Source organism: Gobius niger (genome assembly GCF_951799975.1).
Source record: "Gobius niger genome assembly, chromosome: 23".
NCBI lineage: Eukaryota > Metazoa > Chordata > Actinopteri > Gobiiformes > Gobiidae > Gobius > Gobius niger.
Window position 1 is genome coordinate 7,821,309 of NC_136874.1, and position 17,713 is coordinate 7,839,021.

At 43.4% G+C, this 17,713-nt stretch overlaps 1 long non-coding RNA gene across 1 annotated transcript in view; it reads left to right on the forward strand.

Moving 5' to 3' along the window:
• LOC306982080 overlaps window positions 1–7,072 on the forward strand; it is a 153,529-nt gene extending 146,457 nt beyond the window's left edge. The window contains exon 3 of the long non-coding RNA XR_013794165.1: window positions 6,986–7,072. This is a non-coding gene — a long non-coding RNA (uncharacterized lncRNA). The remainder of the gene's footprint in view (window positions 1–6,985) is intronic.
• The last annotated feature ends 10,641 nt before the right edge of the window (window positions 7,073–17,713 follow it).

Below are 17,713 nucleotides of genomic sequence, written 5' to 3' on the forward strand. Positions count from 1 at the left end.
TGCTCCTCTTCTAGAAAAAAGTTTAGAGTTGGCTCTCTCAAATTGTTTTCTCCCTTAACTGTTTTTAAACATAACCATATATGGGCGAATCCAGAGATGCCGGGTAACCCCTTATTTGAAAGCTAAGATCAACAAAACTCATCTAAATGGATCTCTTTCCCCGCGATGTTGTCATTTTTTCATCACGATGTTGTCGCTCTTTTGTTGCATTTTTCCACCACATATTTTTGTCGCTATTTTGACACTTTTTTTTCCCATGAAGCTTTTTTGAAGATTTGGGTAAAGCCAAACTGGAGAAAATGTGCTCGGTTCAGGCGGGGGTTAAGTGGTTAAAGCGTAAACATCAGTCCCATTGTAATTTTAGATCATTTAAATAAAAAAAACTGTGCCTTATGAACGGATTCCTGTGGCTCGGCTCCCAGTAAAGAGAAGAGACTAGAAACAATCCCACATCTAACCAAAACTAAAAGCAAAATATTACAGCGTGTGACATTTTTATCCTGCGATGACTTTTTTTTTGTCAGGCAGTATAATTATATGAAAAATAACAAACTAAACTAAACTAAAACTTTAGAATACATATTTGTGCTTATTTAAAGGCAGACTCTTGGACTATGCTGTTGCCATCAGTGCAAAACATACTCCTCATGACCAGCTCAACACAGTAATACTATTACTGCAGTGGGTAATCAAAACATTGATTTGGATCTAATCTATTTAAATCTCAAATTCTGCTGACTTCAGTCACATCTCCATGGATACGAGCTGGAGACGTACCCACTCCTGGTAACGTTACAGTCATGTCTAAGTAGAGCTGCTCACAGCAAAAGCACATGTTTGTACATTTATGTCTTTTTTTTTTTCTTTCAATGATGCAAATATCAGTCATGAAATAAAGGCTTGTATTTCAATTTTATATATTGGGTAAAATTTGACGCAGTGGGGCTTTAAGTTCTACTACCCTGAACATAGTAAGAAAAGGGGGAAATATACTGTACATGCACATCACCTATATATTTGGCCATTCTGTTTCCCAAAGTTGGTAAATGACCTCTTCCTACTTACATTAGATTTACTTCAAGGAACCACTCACCCATTCACTCACCCATTCACTCACCCATTCACTCAGCAATGTTCACAGGCACTGGAGGCAAGTTGGGTGAAATGTTTTGCCCATAGACACAACCTCCTAGTTATAAGACGACTGGCTCTACCATCTGTCGTCTTGCTTTCTTAGCTTGACTTGACAATACAACTATATCGTTAGGTGTTTTCTTGCCTGTGTAATGTTTTAAAAAGGATTAAAGGCCAACAGGAAGAACACAAAGAAGATCCATCCACACTGAATGACGTGAAGTTCGTCAGTTGGAGAGAGAGGTTTAAAAGGCTCTGCTCTCCAATCCAACCTTTTCCTCAACGGTCTGTGACTGGCCAATATAAATCAACCCTGGAGTTTCTCAGCCTCTTTAATCCAACCGGAGCCCCCTCCCTCGATTCCAAACCACCAGAAGATTAACGTGAGCTAAACTCCATCCCTATCTCCTGCATGCTCCGGCTAAAAGACCAATAACGCGGGAGCCATTAGCCGGCCGAGAATCTTCAAAGCGGCTTCTTGATGTAGTCAAAGACTTGCTTCATCAGTCAGGCAAGACGCAAACCCGCTAATCTACCTAGCGGCGAACCTGCTCAACCGCACGGGAGCAATCGAGGAGCGCCGGCCGTGGGGAGCCAAAGTGCTCTAGCGCATAAGTAATGGCACAGCGGATAAATGCCGTATGACCCGTTGGGGAGAGAGTTCACCTCGCGCTTTGCTAATGACCTCCCCTCCTCGCGAGCCATTTAAAACCACCGCCTTGATTCATTTGTTGCCCGTCTTCTTCGCCAACCTCGATCAATTATCCACGGCGTCGTTATTTAGCTAACGCTCTCACGTAGAGCTGAAGTGGCGGGGCGTGATTGTGCGTGGGAGGTGCTAGCAATCATCGCTACGCGGTGATTAGGGAACTCTTAACATCTATGGCAGTGGTTACGCTTTTAAGGCGAGACAAGCGTTTAGTGGAGCGCTAGCCGTGTGTGCGTTAGCGTGACTGATGTTAGCGCCGGCTCTTCGGTCTGAACGCGGAGAAAACGCTCCCCCTCAGTTGTAATGAGTTTGTTTGTGCTCATTTATTTGCTCCGTGTGCCCATTGTTCAAAAGGGGACTGTGCGCAAAGACGTCAACGCCGGAGAGAGTGCATTTCTACTGTTGGCGATAAAAGCACAAAAACAAAAGCATAACAAGGTTTATACTCACTGTCAAGGTGTTATAGAACAGACCTGGCTCTTGGTGACTATGTGTTTATTTACTACGGTACGTGAGGCAGACAGCGTTTATGTTATGTCTTTTGTACATCTTTTTCAGTACAAGGAACATTTTTTCTTCAATGCGAGACAGGATCAACGACGGACTAAACTTGACAAACTAGAATAGAACAACTTTATTGTCAACCATGAACAATGATTGCTCACACACAGCTCACATAAACCAAATACAATAAAAGACATTAAAATACACTATCCCCTCCTGGAACCGCCATCTTAATGTGGTGGAGGGGTTTGAGCGCCCGAATGACCCTGGGAGCTCTGTTGTCATGCCCCTGGTAGGGTCTCCCATGGCTAACAGGTCCTAGGTGATGGGTCAGACAAAGAGTGGTTCAGAGGCCCCTTATGAGAGACCAACAGGCCTGTTGAATTGTGGGGCCGTCCTCCCATGGACCCCCCACCTGCATTAGGAGCCATAAGGGGCTGGTGCAATGTGATTTGGGCAGCTCCAACAGCTGCCCCCACGACCCGGAAATGGAAAAGTGGAAGAAAATGGATGGATGGAAAATACACTATAAAATGAGTTCATTGCCACCACAGCAGCAGCAGATTCACCTCATCAAAAGAAAAGCGACGGAACAGACTGACCGACATTAAAACTTATTCAGCTCCTCGATGGCAAAGAAGTCTGTATCTCTGCCGTGATGGAAGGAGCTCAAAGTGATGCGACTGTGGACGCTGTCGTCATCTGTGATCTTATGACAGAGACGATGCACTGCTTTACTGTGATGCTCAGACAAATTGGTTTGTTGTTGGCCTGTGATTTTACTGCCCTGTCTGCCTGTTTAGCTTTATTTTTGACAGTTAAATGACAATGTTAAATATCAGTACACTCAATTAAACACTGTTGAACCCTTGTTAAAATGTGGTCACTGACTTCAGAGCCTTTGCTGTGCTCTCTTGCAAACACAGTCAACATGTTCATTAAATGTGAAAGAATTGTCCGAAATTGTTCCTAATATTTGAGTCCAGTTGCTCTTAGGTGTCATTTACGTTTAGCTGGAGATTACTGCCCTGAAACCATTTCATGAGCTCGATTGTTGAGTTTACATAGTGAGCCACCCAATGAGCTTTAGTGAGACGTGCGATAAATGCCATGTCATCAGCGTATTTGATCAATGTTAAATGTTCAATGTCATGTCTAGTTTCACTTGTGTATATTGAAAATAACAAGGGGGATAACATGCATCCTTGGGGCCGACCTGTGTTTAACTTTAAACAAATTAACTTACAGAAGCAGTATGATTTTTTTTTTTCTTCCTTTCTTTTTATGTTTCTTCAGAGTTGAATGCTTTGTACCGGTATTATATATTTCTGTTACACAATAACACCAAGCTTGGACTGTTGGGAAACACCGAGCTACGCAAGTGCAGCTCCTCAAGTTCGAAAGTCTTCCACGCTCTGCACACTCACACCACAGGCCCACTATCTACTCTCTCTCCTGCTCCCCCACCCTTCTTTTTTTGCTTCACCTTTTGCTCCCCCTGTTCCCAACAGAGGCGCAACTCCACATTGGGCTACTTTGGGAGACAGGCTGAACTTAACCAAACTTACTGCCGAGCGCTGTAAAAGAACCGCTGCCTCCTTGGAGACAAAGCTTGACATTTTGCTCGGGGAAAGTGTGTCATATTGAAAGAACGGATTTGGGGGGTTGGAGGGGAAGGGTAACTCTTGGTGCAAAATGTTCCGGAGAGACCCGTTCCCAGACTGGCGCAGGAATCAAAGAGCTCTCATGGCCGAAAATGACCTCTCGCCCCCCTGATTATGTCCTATTGTGCCACTGTGGGGTTCCCGGGTGCCAGTGTTCGAGTGCCAGTGCCCAGCTCTTGACCGACAATAGATTTGCTCTTGTGGGCGGACAGTATTTTTAGATCCAGAAGTTTGTCATTTCTCTAAGCCCCAAACAATAACCATTCGCAGTGTTGAATCATGTGTGGATACGTCAAACAGGATTTGTTTCACTGCTATAACTTGTCATAAAAGGCAAATCATTGCTTTAATAAATGTTTTGAAGACGCATAATGTAGCCTTTCCAAGTTTTAATTGCAGTGCAGCCTTGATATGTTCCAGCAACGACAAAACCTTAAGGCAAAGTAGTCTTGAAGAGGCTTTGAGCTTCAATAAAACATTTCTTATTTTTTACTTTTGAGTGCTAAGGTTAACTCGGTTGTATTTTCACTTTTTTAATTATGGTATTGAGCAAAGAAATCAACGTATTCAACATAATTGCTGCTGGAGCGCCCATTCCTTTGCGTGCGATGGAGAGTAGGGCTGGGCCGTATGGTGTCGAAATAGAGTTTTAGGTACTACTGGTATCGGGGGGAAAAAAGGGTCCAAAGCAGGAACCAAAAATAAATAAATAAATCTATGTGTTCAAGTTTTGATGCTGTTGATCATCCAATTTTATTATTATTATTTTTTTAAATAGGCAAAAAGAAAAAGAGAAAATTTAAAAATAAAATAAAACATGGAATAAAATGTTGGGAAAAAAGTGGAAAGTGTTTTTTATTCTGCACTTTTGTCATTTGGTTGTTTCTCCTCAAATACATGATACAAATGTAAAACAAATTAAATGGAAGGGAAAAAGTAAATTAACATCATTAATCTATTTTATGGCTCTAGAGCAGTGGTTCCCGAGTGGTGGTAGGGACCCCTTGGAGTTTGCGAGGCCTTGGATGGGGGTTCCCAGAAGATTTAAAGATGACATTTTGGAGAAAAAAAAAAAGCTATGGTTTTTAGTAGATTTAGTGTGAAATCCATTTAATGTAGTATTAAGAAACTCATGCCCCTAGAGGCCATAAGCACCACTGCAGGTGTCGTAGCATGTTACTGTTTTTTACTCATTAATTGTCCGTGAGAGTAAATACTACACTGACAGAAAAGACAAAGGGAGAGAGGGATATTGAACATCTAATTACACAATGGAGATCATTTTTTTCCACTCAAACTTGGCTGTAAATACTGTTTAAGTGACGTTAGCCCGCAGCTAGCTTTGCACGTTAGCCTGTTAGCTTCTACTTCGTGATTCCATTAGTGTGTATTGGGGCCTCCGACTCGGTGCAGAAAAGCTGCAAGTGTGATTTTCTGGCCAGAGACACCAGGGGGAGATGAAAGACCCCCCCTAATCATCCCATGAACACTTGTATTACCCCCAGAGGGCCGATGAAAGGGATTTATCATGATAAAATTAACTTGATTACAAAATGTTTTCCTGCCCAAAAGTAGCTTAAGCGGCAATATCTTTATACAGTGGGGGTCCAAGTTGTCAATTTTGGGGGTCCCAGCCCAAAACATTTAGGAACATCTGCTCTAGATGACAAAATTAGGTATTGTAAAGAGCATTGTTCAGGTATCAGCATTGAAAATTGAAAAGTTAAAGTCCCGGTATCGAGAAACAAGTGTAAGCCCAGCCCTGGATGGAAGTTGAGAACATTTCTATCTTCCCCCTAACCGTCCTGCTCCCTTTCACACTTTCTCCCTCCTCGCTTGCCTGCCCCTGAATCAGCCCCTCTAAAGGCTCTTTACTGTGCGCGGGAGCAACAGTTGTGTGATTTATGCCCCCGTGGAAGCCATCCCTCTGCGGACTCTATTGGACTATGAATGTCAGTTCCAAGCCACGCCGGCCGCCATCCATCACCGGCAAAACAATCTGACAAAAGTCCACGAGCAGGTTCTGGTCTGGCACCCACCAAATCAGAGTTGGTCCGGATTCAAAAGTATGTCCTGCGAAAAGACGCGGCCTACGGTGAGCGGGGTGGCTATGCATGACGGCTAATGGAACCAATCAGTGCAAGCGTCGGCGCATAAATCCGCCTTAAACGCGATGATGTTGTTGAAAATGTTCATCAGATGTGCGATGTGAAGAGTAAATGCATCCTTGTTGCTGCATCGAATCAAAATAGTAACATCTGCTCAGTTCATCCAAGTTTTGTTGAGTCTTCACTTCCCATCTTCACCCCCGGAGCCATCCATTATGTATGTTCTCGCCGACAAAATACTAACCTTGGTGTGCTGCGCCCACGCGAGCAACCTTCCCTCTCTCCATTATGCTTCCATTCACAAACTCGACACCGCGATGAAGGGTCGGCGAATGGCTTCACACCTGACACCGACATGTTTTAACAAATAACACCCGCTTTTCATAGCCTCGTCTCGGCACTCCGGCAACAAAAGCGCGGAGCGTGGCAGGCGCCGCCCGGCTGTTATTTACTAAACACGGCGGAGGCCAGGTCGAGCCGGAGTCCAGCCCACATTTATGTCCGCTAAGAGCATTTTGGAAGTACTTCTCTTGAACTTGGTCAATTATGGGAGAGTTATAGCTGCAAATAACGACAGTTCGAGGTCATTTCACAATTGAGGAGTTATATTTTCTTTAGTCTGGTACGTACCATGCTGCAAAGACATTAAACCTGATATGCTACAATTTTAACTACCATGAAAGTCGTGATCCAAACTCATTCCTACTTTCCGAACATATTTGAAGCATCACAATTCTTAAAGAAGAACAAAGTAACTTGTTTACCTTAACATATTCTTTTTATAGTTCCTCTGGGGGCAATACAATATGTTAATGGGATGTCTCTGTCCAGAAAACCACAAGTGCAACTTCCCTGCTCTGGGTCAGAGGAGCAATACACACTAATAGAATCACAATAAAGAAGCTAACAGGCTAATGGGCAAAGCTAATTGCGGACTAGCGCCACTTAAACAGTATTTACATCCAAGTTTGAGTGACAAAAATTATCTCCATTGTGTACTTGAGTTGAGGCACATGTACAATATCCTTCTCTCACTTTGTCTTTTCTGTCAGTGTAGTATTTACTCTCATGGACACTTCCTGAGTCATAAAACCGTAACATGCTACGACACCTGCAGTGTCGCTCATGGCCTCCAGGGGCATGAGTTACTTAGTTCTGCTTTAAATGATTGAATGCCTTTTAAACCGTGTCAAAAATTAATTTCTGCCTTCACTGGAACAGACAATTAAGATCTCTTATCTTATGAATGCTCTCCAGTCGAGAAGCTTTTAGATTGGATGAAGCCGAAATGGAGAAATGTGGTCAGTTAAAGTGGGGGGGTGAGAGGTTGATTCATTTAGATACATACAGCAAAAACATTGAACTTTGTGCCAGTTTGTGCTTCATGTGAATAAGTTCTGCTTTAAAAGGAACAGGCCACAGTTTTTCCATACTGAGATATGTTCTTACCTGAGCTGAGACGAGTTGATGCATACATGTCTGGTGTTGCATTCAGTCGCGCAAAAAGATCAAAGATGTGAAGTTAGAAGCGACCAAGCTGTTCCACGTTTCCCTTATTTACATGTGAGTAGATACAGGATAAAATGGGGTACTATAGTATAGGGCGTAATGACACCTTAGGAGCACTTCGACATCCGTGCAGTAACATCTTCACTCCTATAGAACTCTCTGCATGGACATTTAAGTGCTCCTAAGGTGTTATTACGCCTTATAATATAGCACCCCTTTTTATCCGCTTAGCAAATCAATTTAATGTTGTGTTCATGGGCACATTTCACAACTCACAGGGCCACTTTCACAAAAACACTTCATATTTAGACGCATCATCAAATATCTGGGTTCACAATGTACCAGTGGGACAAACTTGCTGCTGATTGGATAAAGCACGCCTCGTTTTAGCCAATAACAACAACAACAACAAAGTCTCAAAGCAACAAAAAACAAAAATATTTTGTTTTGAGTTCCTAAGTATGTTGCAGCACTTGTTTTTCCGCTGTCAGTGTTGATGCTTAGTGTCGATAAAACCGCCATTGCCTCAAAACCACAGGTGGATTGGCATTCAAACAGATCAACACAAGACATCAAAGCTCGCAGGCAAGATTAGAAAGACAATGCTGGATGCGAGGACTTGCGAAAATGAATGAAATTGGTTCCGATTATAATCCCGTGCAGACAGGCAGCTCGCTCGATGGATCAATAGATAGAGAATGAATGAATAAGACTTTTTTCTGTTGTTGTTTATCTCTTCCATCCCTCTTCCTCCCTCGCCCTAAAGAGCATGAGGTCCCTTCCGTAAGATCCCGACGCAAAACACAGCCTGTCAAAACAGACAGGCCTGTGCCCATCATCGCATCCTGTTTACTCTCATCCACCTCCCTCTGCCTCTTCCATTTACAGTGAGCAACACGCTGCTCATCACAGCACAAAAGCAGCATGTCAAGAACGCAGAGCAAATCACCTGCGCTGTGTGCCGAAAGGTGAGTATGCGAATACGTGGAAAGAATGTCTCGCGCTGACGTATGATATTAAAGCGTGGCATTTACGAGAAAGCCATTATCGCTGTCTTCAAGGTACACAATAGGTTCCCGTCTTTAAATCCTTTTTTTTGTTGGGACGCCTCGTTGCGGTGTGCGGGGGATTGTAGAAAATGTGAGCCACCTCTCGTCTCCGCCGCGCAATCGCTCAGAAGACAAATTACGGCAACGGACGGAAAGTTTGTCAGAGCAAGTTTGGAGCGCTACGCGGCGGGCGTTTAGCACCACACAACACGACCTGTACCGGTTTTGATTTCGGGCCAGCGTTGGGGAGGCTTACTCCTTGTTTTTTGGAAGGAAATAAATCAAAACAGAATCCCAGCCCTCATGCCATCCCCTGCCTTTGTGGTGAAACGGAACTTTTAGGCCTTAAAGGAACAGTCCATACTGGTGATACGGAACTGTCTGGTATTTGTGTGTGCCCGTGGAAGAGCTTGGTCGCTTCAACCTTCACCCCGTTTGGAATATGCGGGGTGCTGCATATGCTGGGAAAGGCCAAATGCTAACAACATCTTTGGTCTTTTTGCGTATCACAGTTTTTCCATACTGTGATATGTTCTTGGCCTGAGCTTAGACAAGTTGATACATTCCTGTCTGGTCTTTGTGCGTGTCCGTGGAAGAGCTTAGTCGCTTCAACCTTCACCCCGTTTGGAGCCATAGGAATATGCTGAGAAAGGCCATTTGTTTGTTTGTGTACTTTGTTGTCCCCGTAGGGATATTTGTCCTCTGCATTTAACCCATCCTTCAACCCGTAAGGCGATCAGAATGGATCAGAATCACCTGGCTGGAGGATTCACCTATTGCACATGTTTTTAGTGGTAGGGGAAACCGGAGTACCCGGAGGAAACCTACGCAGGCACGGGGAGAACATGCAAACTCCACACAGAAAGGCCCTGTCTTGGTGGGAATCGAACCCGGGACCTTCTAGCTGTGAAGCGGAGACGCTAACCGCTCCGCTACCGTGCCGCCATATGCAAACAACATCTTTGGTTGTTTTGCATGACTGAGGGCATGCACAAAGACCAGACAGGTACGTATCAACTCGTCTAAGCTCAGGTGAGGACATATCTCAGTATGGAAAAACAGTGGCCTGTTCCTTTAACTGCAACCATGATTATGAACGTGTCATGTTTACATTTACTGCCTAAAATAAACTGCTGCTGTATAAGGTGACGGCACACTGCCTTAGAGATTACCATTGGCTTTAGTGTTTATTTATCCATCCCCACAATGCATTACCAGAACAGCACGTCTTACGAAGAAATATGTACCCTCCCAAAGATTACATGTATTACAGAACGAGTGCCAGGAAAACGAATTGTGTCAACTGCTGATGTATAATGTAAAAGCATAAAAATAGAACCAATTCACACGGAAATCCGGTGCTGCTCCGAGAAAAGATTGCAGAGGCAAAAAAACACACATTTTCTCTTAAGCTCTTTTTTTTTGTACTCTGAGTTCAATTTCTCAGCCTTGGGTTTGTGAAATATCAACAACCGAGACCTTTGAGAGGTAATCAGGCCAGGATATCTGCAGAGGAGGGGGGGGGGGAATATCAGCTCCCACAATCGAGCACAACAGGCAGCTCTGTGTGGTAGCTGCGGCCTTTTGTTGCCCTCTGCATCGCGGTAAACAGCTTAAACCCGGTACATTCGGTACAAATGAGGCATTAATTTCACAAAATAGGAATAGGATCTCCCGAGAGGATTTACCCATTGGGAATGTGATTGCAATTTGAATCTGGAGTGATTCCTGCAGCAACGCAATCAAGGTTAACAGACCTAATGTTGACCAGTGTGATGGGCCAAAGCTTTATGACCACAGAAAGCTAATAACATTGATAACTGTGTATTTTCCCTTTTGCAGCTCCCAAGGACCCATCTCCGAATCACCTGCTTGGAGGTTTAACCTGTTTTGCATGTTTTGGGTTGATGGGGGACCTGGAGGGAAGCCACACAGGCGCGGGGAGAATGTGCAAACTACACAATCACAGTCGTTTTCTCCTTTTTCCTCCTGATTTACCCAGCCAGGTGCTAAATTGCAAGTAGTACGTATAATTGGAACATGCAATTTTACAGCACATAGCAACTGATTAATCATTCAAAACTGTGGATGTTACTATGGTGCACATCTGATCTATAAATGAGTTTGTGGTGCTATTTTTTCTCTCTCTCACATCCAATTACCAATACTGAGCATCTACTGGTGAACAGAAGGGTTTACGGGCCTCATGCTGGCTTTGGTATAAACGCCATGTGGTCCTAAGTTACTGTATGAGAGACAAGAACTATTGGTAACACTTTATAATAACTACACCTTATTTAGCCTTAATGAGTGATGAACTAACACTTAATTCATCATGAACAATTCATTAGTTAAGTGTGACTAACAAATAATAACTACTTTAACTACAGTTTATGTCGAACTCATAATGAATAGCTCATAATGGTCCTGCAGAAAGACGCTTTTTAAAAGTACACAAACAGCGAGCTTATCAGCGAAACCCATTTGAGACCAACACATTTCTTCTTCTGTGACACTGAAGGGGCACCAAGGGCCCCCCACACCTGCAGCACAGTGGAGGCATCACACGAGGCGCTACAGGAAACAAAAAAGGCACAAACGAGGAGGTATACCGGCAAGACTCACAGCTAAGCCACACATGCCTTCTATTATTCTGGCTAATGGACGTTCACTGGAGAATAAAACAGATAAACTGCTAAACTCTTCCCAGAAGATGGTGATAGACTGTTAGGGAGCGGGGGGAGCTGTGTAGGGGGAAAAGGAAGGAGGCGGAGGAGCTGACCAGTGCAGGACACCACGCTCCAAAACAAGGATAAACCCAGGAGACGGTGCACTCTTTCAGAGGATCAGAGGAGACTGAAGGCAGCCAGCCAGGTCTCCTCTACCTCCAAAAACATGCGGGTCAGGTTGGCGCACGGTAGTAGCACGGCTCAGTCGCAGAGGCTCAGGACTAACACCTGAACATGTTTCATTGTGCGATGGTACGATGACAAATAAAAGAACTTGCTCACTAATTCTTCATATACTTGACTCATTCATTGTTAAGTATATTATCATAATTTATTAAGGCTAAATAACGATTTTTCACATGTGCAGAGCCTTCGTAAATCAGTTCCACCACAACACTACCTGAAGGTCTTGGATTTGAGTCGCTGCCCAGCAACCAAACCCCAGTGAGAACATGTTTCTTTAAAGTTACACTATATACCCCACAGTCTCTCCATTGCTTCATTCTCTTTGGAAGCAATATCAGTCATGTACTGCCCACTGCAGGCCCACCTCCATGGCGTCCACATCAATAATGAGCATGATAGTGAAGTATAAAATATTGACCCAGCGGAAAATCCAATCTGCAGTCGTAGTCATGTAAATATAATATCTGCCACTGCCTCCATGTTAAATACACGAGGGGAATATTGCAAATACTTTTGTGTCTCATGGCTTTTGACTGGTGTTTGTCCTCTCTGCCATGACCCTTCTTTCTCACCTGGTTTGCCTCTTGGCTGAGATGGATGTGAAGTGACACATAGCTTTAGTCTGATGCCTCACCACCTCCACTGTCCTCCAGCATCGGTGTGAAGAGGTCGGACTAACTTCTACGAAAGGGCCATGGAGCTCAGAGTGACTTTAAAGATGTTGGCAGCAGAGGCCCAGGTATAAACACAGCGGTTTACTGTCTCAGTGAGGAGGATCAGTGACATTTTGTCCATAACAAATGCTTCTTTGGCAGTTTTTAATGACAAGTAGCTTGCCCCAAAACACGTGGAATATTAGCCACCAAACTCCCCACTTGTGCACAGTTCTTAACATTATGTGCGACCTGAAAATCAAATCATCTTTAAACAAAGTCTATTGTCTATTATATACTCAGAGAACCTCTAATGATGTCCCTATACATTGCAAAACTTTCTTCCAATACACAGCCACCATCCCTTCAATTTGAATTCACAGTTCATATCAGTGGCCAGAAACAGCAGCCATTGTAGCTGTTTTTAAAGCATGTTGTTTTCTTTATAATTGATGCTTATCTCTCTCTTGGAAAGCAAAAAAAGAAAGAAATACATTTTCCGAATCTGCCCCAGAGACAGCAAGAGGAAGATAAGAAAGTCAAGATCAAATAAAGATTACCAAACGCTGCCCGGAAAACACCACAGGTCGTTAGTAGCATTTTTTGAGAACGGCGACTGCTGACAGAATAGGAAGAGACAAATGGCATATATAATTCAGTGGAGATTCTTGTCAGGTGTACCGTTAAAAAAGACTAGATAATAACAAGATGGTTTAAGGGCCTAGCTCACCGGCCTGGAGACTAGTTGGAGAACGAAGTTGCCGCTGGTCACGGACATTCTCCACAACGTCCCCTGGAGATAAGGCAAGTCTCCAGGCAGTCTTAGTGAGATTTCAGTGGAGAATACACAGAGACTTTTTCAAGTCTCCATGCAGTCTCGGAGACACTGCAGGGATGTTACAGTAAAATCACAGGTTGAGGAAAACAGTGTTCGCAACATCGCCACAACTGTGGAGACTCGAAAAAAGTCTCAGCTGACCTAGACTACCTGGAGACTCTAACTAGTCTCCAGGCCGATGAGATAGGGCCTTTGCATGCTCCTAATCAATCTGAGTAGGAGAGTGCTGAGACTGGCAAACTGCAAAAAGGCAGATATAATCAATCCTTCAAACATCAATATATTCATGGATTAATTACACAAACCGAGCTGTTTTAAACGACTATGAATGACAGGGAAGCCAGTGCAAAGACCTGAGCACTGGACTATGGTCAAATTTCCTGGTTCTTGTCAGGAATCGGACAGCATCATTCTAGTTAGTGACTGGACAAGATACCTTTGATCCTGGCAATGTTTTGGTTTAATGCCGCTGTATAGGCTCAGGTCTGACTCCGTGGTTACCCTCAATTTCGAGAGAGAGACTCGAGGTGACTGACGACACGTTCTCTGCGATGGACAAAGTTGTTCTGCATCCACACACTGATCAGTTCGTTGTTTGTCAGGTAAACAGACGGGGGAAAGCTATTTAGTTTCCTGGGGTAGAGAAAATTTGTTTTGAGATCCATTTTCGTGTTATTCCAGAAGTCTTTGCATACTATGTCTACATTAGTGTGTGTGTGTGTGTGTGTGTGTGTGTGTGTGTGTGTGTGTGTGTGTGTGTGTGTGTGTGTGTGTGTGTGTGTGTGTGTGTGTGTGTGTGTGTGTGTGTGTGTGCCCTTACAACATGTAGAATTTGTACATCGACACATCTCCGTCTCACTCTATCTGTCGGCGGAGCGCTGTATTTTGATGATCCCGCATTTCCCTATAGAAACTCCAACTGATTATTTTCCACTTTGTTTCTACACATTCAAAGCCCTTTCATGTCGAAGTCATCAAAAGCCCCGACTGTCGCGTTCCTGCCTCTCTCCCCCTCTGTGCAGTGCGGCCTAGTCTCTTATGCGCAGACACATTTGATATATCTGCCCCCGGGGGCAAGTCGCGAAAGAGCGCGCGCCGCCGTCTCAAAGGCATGGCAGCCGATGAATCAGAAACAGCAGTCACCTTCAAATCCGCGGAGTGAGCGGTTACAAGTCATCTCTTGACATTATCACCGCATGAGCATAACAGTGTGGTTACGGGGTTTAAAGGGCAAGCATATGATGTCTGGCGACGGGATGTCAATAGGGAAATAATGTTCTTAGTGGGGCTTTAGTTGTGTAGATGCACTCCTTGTCCTGATGTCATTATCTTTCCCTATACTTTGGACGGAAAACCTTTGTATCTCAAACTAAAGGTGAGCTGTGCATGCATAACATTGGAGAGAGGCTGCAGGTTGGGATAACATTAAGTCAAACAGCAGTGTACATGAGCCAGAGCTGTAGAAATGTTTGCAGGACAGTGGAATCAAAGTCTAAAAGCATCTTGATTTATCATATTGGCTCTGTAGTGTAGTTATAACCTTGATTTCACAATATATAGGCTAGTCGCAATGCACTGGCTAACGCAGATAGTGCTAACGTCCACAGCAGCTTTTAAATGCTCTCATTGAAGAGGGTCTGTGCCTGCTAAATGTAATTATGGTAAGGAAATGCTTAACTAGTTTTATTTTGTTGATATATTAGTAACAACGTTTTTTTTTCTTTGGATCTAGTTTTTGAATAAGCTAATCAGAAGTGAAAAAGTCTGTAAAAACTAAAAGTTTTCCTTGTTTTTGGAGGGTTTCAAAGCTGAATAAATCAGGCCGGGAATAAGACATTAAAAAATCCCTCTGAAAAATAACTTCAAAATCCAAGACTGGTTTGGAGTCTGTAGGGGCTACTATACATGCGTTTCCAATAACATCAAGCATAGTACCGATGGCCATTTTGAATGCCAGAGTAGAATTATGTAGTAGTAAAACATGTAACAATATCTCTACTGAGAAGACAACTGATTGTCAGTGGCATGTTTATGTAAATCGTAAACATTGCTCAAGAAGATAAGAGTAAAAACACGGCCCCAGAGAGTAATATATAAACAGCAAATGTGGCACAGACGTAGCAGCTCTGTCTGTGGAGCTACAGCAGGATTTACTAAAGATCTGCTTCACTCCTCAGACTAAATGAATCAAAGAGGAAACATAAAACCTTTCTCTGTGATTTTTACAGTTTGTCATGTCAACAGAGTGTCAGTCGGAGTCAGAGTTTAAGCTGCTCAAGACGTTAGCCTGCTACCGGTTAGCATTTAGCTTCAACCATTGACAGTGAATCAACTGTCAATGGCTTCAACCCAATAAACACATCTATGAACACTGAGGAAATACCACAGTAACAAACTTGAGCTGTTAGTCTATCGTGTTGAAGCTAAATGCTAACCAGTAGCATGCTAACATCTTGAGCAGCTTAAACACTGATTTACTAGTTTCTTCACATAAATGTGCACTCTCTGGGGCCCTGTTTTTACTGTTCTTGAGCAATGATTATCCTGAGTAGAGATTGTTACATGTTGTAGTACTGCATAATTCTACTTCAGTATTCAAAATGGCCACCAAAACAACAACAAAACTCACATGACTGAAAGGCATGTACAACAATGATGTTTGACTGACGTTTATGCCAACCTGTGGTCACTCTCACTCGTGACCTTGCATGTATTTTTTAAATGAGCAATTACCCCCTTGTAGTTGGAGTTTCCATTAAAGGCCCTCTCTTGCAAGACACATCATTGTTACCAGACATAAATATTTCAATCTAACAGAAGACAATGCAAAAATAAATGCTTTGCTCTGACAGCCCATGAATAAGACGGAATGGTGAATACAAAGCTACTTTCAGTTTTCCGGCTAGGGCTTGAATCTGGGCGAGTTTCCACAGCTATTCCCCGCGCTGCGCACAAAGGTCAGCGAAAGGGAGTTGTGCTGGTAAGGATTTGACATGTTTTTGTGCATCTTAAATCAAAACGCCGCTGTGTTATTCTCGTGTGAGTTCTGATGCAACACATTCTCTGCCTCATATTCCCTCCACCGCCCTTAGGCGAGATGAGGCTTACTTTGTGGATCTGAATGCTCCAAGGCCTCAATGTGTCAAGACAATGGAACAGTGCCCTTTGTGGTTTGGAAAGAGTAGCAGAAACAGCACTCTATTCACATATGTATTGCTTTCTATCACATCTCTATCCACATCCTTATTTACTCAGATCATTGCTTGACATTGTTGAGTTCTTTTCCTGTCATGGTGGCACAATGCATTAGTGGTCCCAAGTTCGATTCCCAGACAGTACAGGCTTTTTTTGCAGAATGTTTTTAAATTTGGTGTTTTCTGATTTTGACATGGCTTAGGTCCATTCACACATAACCGAGTCCAGTTTCAGCGTATTTTAGTCCCTTCAAGACACAGTTATGTCCTCAGTCAGTCAAAGGAAAGTCATTTAAATACACCTTAAAGCTGCATTATGGAACTTTTTTTTTGGAAATAAAAGATAAAAGGTGTGTGCGTATTTGACCTTATAGTGACCTAGCGGCTGTGCGAGTGGTCAGCACCTTTACTTTCCATCACGGTGGTCTCCAGGACGCTCCAGGGTCGATTGTTTGGAAGGTTTTCACTGATGACGGACCCTCTCACCTGAAAACCTACAAAACAACTGATCCTGGAGTGTTGTAGGGACCACCGTGATGGAAAGTAAAGGCGCCATGCTGACCACTCACACAGCCACTTGGTCACTATAAGGTCAAATACGCACGGATATCAACTTTTTTTCAGCATAAAAAGTCGCATAATGCACCTTTAAAGCTTTACATAGATTACTTTCTTTTGCTAATGAGACGTTTCGCCCAAATGACTCAAGAAAAGGAAATCAATGTGTAAAGATGTACCAACAAATTAACAAATTGAATCTAAAAGCGTGCCCTGATCTGAAAGCCATGACTTGATGTGGGCCGGGCTCATTGTAAGTGACAGGGCAAGCTGCTGTGTGGATCTTCTCCCATTTAGACTAAGCTATTCTAATCCACTTCGCTCTTTGTCAAATGCAGCGGGTGTCCCGCGAGTGCCAGTTCCCCGTATTCGCCGTTTTCGCGGCGGGGAGCTCGTCCCTCGGTGAAGTGTGTCACCTCTTTTTACCACAAAGACCTCACTTGCTAAGTTCACGCAGCTAAATAAAACTTAGACGGATGATGTTTGCTAGCTCTGCACTGTAGCTGAAACTTATTACATTCGGTCACAAAGAGGCAGAGCTTTTTCTTTTTTCTCTTTTTGTTCAAAACAGTCCAAAGTGGGAATGAGTATGATTAGAGCGGTAGAGTTGCCGTATGTGCTGATTGATGGCCACGTTTCCATTACTTTGCCCCATGTCATCTGTGGCAATACATAATTTCCTCACCTTGGTGCTGCAGCTGAGAAAAGACGCACAAAAACGACAAAGACGAAGCTTCACATAAATATACATCCTGGACACCTGCCATCTTCTGTTGCACCCACTGACAAGCAGACATTAGAGGCGCTAATATGTTCTTTCAGCTTTAATGACTTCTACGGTTCAGACGGCGAGAATAGAGATCCGGCATCATCATCAT